The following is a 4,639-nucleotide window of genomic DNA, read 5'->3' as shown; positions in this document are numbered from 1 at the left end:
CAAACAAGGGTGAGTACATGAAGTTATACATACCAACAAACAAGGGTGAGTACATGAAGTTATACATACCAAACAAACAAGGGTGAGTACATGAAGTTATACATACCAAACAAACAAGGGTGAGTACATGAAGTTATACATACCAAACAAACAAGGGTGAGTACATGAAGTTATACATACCAAACAAACAAGGGTGAATACATGAAGTTATACATACCAAATAAACAAGAATGAATACATGAAGTTATACATACCCAACAAACAAGGGTGAGTACATGAAGTTATACATACCAAACAAACAAGGATGAATACATGAAGTTATACATACCCAACAAACAAGGATGAATACATGAAGTTATACATACCCAACAAACAAGGTGAGTACATAAAGTTATACATACCCAACAAACAATTTTCCATAGGAAACTTGTATTACAACTCCACAGTTCTGTTTGTATGTTTTAATTGAAAGAATATAATTCATATTAATATTTTTATTAATCTTCTCCTCTGTATGGAATTACTCTGTATAGATTAGGAATATCATCCGTGAATAAAATCCCAGGGATAATAGAGAAGATAGAAGTGTCAAATTTTGGAAATACATTGGGAAGGGGGGGGGTATTTATGCCAGGAAGTTTCCGAACAATAGAAACAAATAACCTGTCTTAAATCATTGAAATGTTTCTCGCCAGAAAAGTAGAAACAATAGGTCTAGCGTGGTTATTGACTTTGGTAAGTAGTTACAAAATTCATAATCTAGGGTTAGGTAATATAAGACTTCAATCTTCTGAGGAAAGGGTATTATTGCTGATTAAGTTAGTTACTCATGTTTGTACTTTGGGATTAATAATATCATTATCGGAGACAAATTCGGAAAAGAGGAGATCAGACAGTTCCTCTCAGCTTCGGGTATGCCCAGATATTTTCTTCAGACTACAATGGCTCTTCATTTATCTGCTGACTTTATTACGATGCCATCACGATCTTTGAAGGTATTAATAGCTTTCCGTTCCTCTGTGGAGAGATGTGTGTGTTGGAGTGATAATGTTGGTCTGTTTGTGGTAAATAAATACAAAATAACCAACTGATGGGAATGTTCAAGCAGTTGTTTCTAGTAGTTTGTAAGTTTCGCTTTATCGTGTAGATTCCGTGGGTGGGACCTTGTCGTTACTGTTTGAAGTTTATACTCTAGTTACTAGCATGGAACCAGCTTGAAATTTGTATTCTAGTTACTAGCATGGAACCAGCTTGAAATTTGTATTCTAGTTACTAGCATGGAACCAGCTGAAGTTTGTATTCTAGTTACTAGCATGGAACCAGCTTGAAATTTGTATTCTAGTTACTAGCATGGAACCAGCTTGAAATTTGTATTCTACTTACTAGCATGGAACCAGCTTGAAGTTTATATTCTAGTTACTAGCATGGAACCAGCTTGAAATTTGTATTCTAATTACTAGCATGGAACCAGCTTGAAATTTGTATTCTAGTTACTAGCATGGAATCAGCTTAAAATTTATATTCTAGTTACTAGCATGGAATCAGCTTGAAATTTATATTCTAGTTACTAGCATGGAATCAGCTTGAAATTTGTATTCTAATTACTAGCATGGAACCAGCTTGAAATTTGTATTCTAGTTACTAGCATGGAATCAGCTTAAAATTTGTATTCTAGTTACTAGCATGGAATCAGCTTGAAATTTATATTCTAGTTACTAGCATGGAACCAGCTGAAGTTTGTATTCTAGTTACTAGCATGGAACCAGCTTGAAATTTATATTCTAGTTACTAGCATGGAACCAGCTTGAAGTTTGTATTCTAGTTACTAGCATGGAACCAGCTTGTAAGTGAATTTTTCGAAAAAAGTGCAATGCCTTCATTAAACACTGATAACTTGGCAAGTATAACACTATTCGAGTATCAGATCGTACACGAAGATCACTAAACACTGATAACTTGGCAAGTATAACATTATTTGAGTATCAAATCGTACACGAATATCACTAAACACTGATAACTTGGAAAGTATAACACTATTTGAGTATCAGATCGGACACGAAGATCACTAAACACTGATAACTTGGCAAGTATAACACTATTTGAATATCAGTTCGGACGCGAATATCACCAAACACTGATAACTTGGCAAGTATAACGCTACTTGAGTATCGGATCAGACGCGAATATCACTAAACACTGATAACTTTGCAAGTATAACACTATTCGGTATCAGATCAGGAGTCTGTCTATTTTGACGTCAAAGTCAGAGTATTGAAGTACATGAAAAGCAATTCGGAAACCTTTACATATATAACGTGATTTCGTAAACAAATTCCAAGAAATCAAACATAGCTGTAAAACCTGGATTTACAAAGAATTGAATAAAAACAATTCTAGCGTGAAAGTACTAATAATGGTGGAATAGTCTTCCGAGGAGTGGTATACAAGTGATCCATGTTAGGCCTGATGGATTAAATGATTACGTTAAAAATATTATTGAAAAAAGTTGTTTAGAACGCATAGAAAAAGTTTATTTTGATAAAAAATGATGATTTTGAAAAGATGGGAAAATTAAACAGATGAAACAACAAGTGATGGTAATGTTCTTGACGTTTCGGGCCTAAACCCTTGTTTACAGAACGGTTTGGAGCTTTCCATATATGCACGTGAACATGTATACATTACTATCATTTGTTGAGTCATCTGCTCAATTCTTCCATCTTTTAAATACCTCTATTTTTTTTGTCAGTTTAAAATTTAATTTTATATAGTATCTGGCCATTGTTTAACCCTTTATTTAAATGTATACAGCAACTGGTCATTGTTTAACTTTTAAGTGTATACGGTATCTGGCCATTGTTTAACCTTTACTTAAGTGTGTACGGTATCTGGTCATTGTTTAACTTTTATTTAAGTGTATACGGTAACTGGCCATTGTTTAACCTTTAAGTGTATACGGTATCTGGCCATTGTTTAACCTTTATTTAAGTGTATACGGTATCTGACCATTGTTTAACCTTTATTTAAGTGTATACGATATCTGGTTATTGTTTAACCTTTAAGTGTATACGGTATCTGGCCATTGTTTAACATTTATTTAAGTGTATACAGCATCTGGTCATTGTTTAACCTTTAATTAAGTGTATAAAGTATCTGGCCATTGTTTAACCTTTACTTAAGTGTATACAACAAATGGTCTTTGTTTAACTGTACACCAATAGTCAGGAATATATATCTTCCAACTGCAGTAATATTAAATTCAAGTATATATTTTACAGTTTAACATTAAATTTTAATATTAAAAGTCATGTAAGAATGATCTATGTATAGCTGTATCATCCCTATATTCTTGTTTGTATTTTTTTTGGCACTGACATCCCTACATTTTACATTTATAAGATATTTTATATTACTTGTGACATTTCCCCCTTTATTGAAAGTTAGTGTATTCAATGAATGTGTGTAGTAAAATTAAATATATGTATTGATTTTTGTCACTCCTTCTCTCCATACATAATATAGGTGTTGGTTCCCCTAAAGACACTGATTGTATAATGTACAAAGAACGAATTATTCTACATGTTACAGTCATTTATTGGCTGGTAATTTCTGTTTCACACTGTACTTAAGTTTTGTAAAAGAATCTCAAATTTCTGTAAAAAAAAAAGCTAACATCAAGGGGTAATGATAACATCGTTTACACTAGAATTATTATTATTATTGTTTTTTTAATTACTACTAGCTATTACGACTAAGCGATAACACTATGAACTACCCAGAAACATAGAGTGGATTTAGGTTTAAACTGACGTCAGTGATAAAGTAGTTGTAGAGTTATCTGGACTGTAACAACAAGAACAAAGTTGAACAACTTGGTGGGTTGGTCACTTTCTGGTTTGGTATCTTAGAGATGGTTTCTTGCCTTGTTGAGTAGAGGAACAAAAAAAGCGAGTGGCAAACATATTTTAAAGTAAAACTCTCTGTCATTATTGATTTTTAGGGTGTGTACGTGCATTATGCTAACTAACTACCTTGACCATATATATTGTACCCACTCTATGATAACACTCGCTACACTACATATACATATCCACTCCTCTTCTAAGGAAAAATTCACGATTAGCGAGATATTTGGGGCTTACGCTTCTCTGTCCCTAGAGAGGAAAAAGTAATTTGAGAGGAAATTCTGAATGTAATTTGTTTGGAACACCACGTGATATAACATAACTGTGCTAAAAGGACAGAAATTTCCTCTCCATCAAAATAACTATTGCAACACTGTACGGAGACAATACAGTTATGGTTGTCTTGTACTATTACCTCGTGAAAATCAGTTGTCCAGAATAACACCTCTTTCCTATTACATGTGGAATAACCACGTGATAATCAGCTGTCCAGAATAACACCTTTCCTTTTACATGTTGAATAACTACGTGAAAATCAGCTGTCAGAGTAACACCCCTTTCCTATTACACGGAAAAACTACGTGAAAATCAGTTGTCCAGAAAAACACCCCTTTCCTATTACATGCGGAAAAACTACGTGAAAATCAGTTGTCCAGAAAAACACCCCTTTCCTATTACATGCGGAAAAACTACGTGAAAATCAGTTGTCCAGAAAAACACCCCTTTCCTATTAC

Source organism: Limulus polyphemus, unplaced genomic scaffold (assembly GCF_000517525.1).
Source record: "Limulus polyphemus unplaced genomic scaffold, Limulus_polyphemus-2.1.2 Scaffold4524, whole genome shotgun sequence".
In the NCBI taxonomy this organism is placed as follows: domain Eukaryota; kingdom Metazoa; phylum Arthropoda; class Merostomata; order Xiphosura; family Limulidae; genus Limulus; species Limulus polyphemus.
This window is presented reverse-complemented; position numbering follows the sequence as displayed.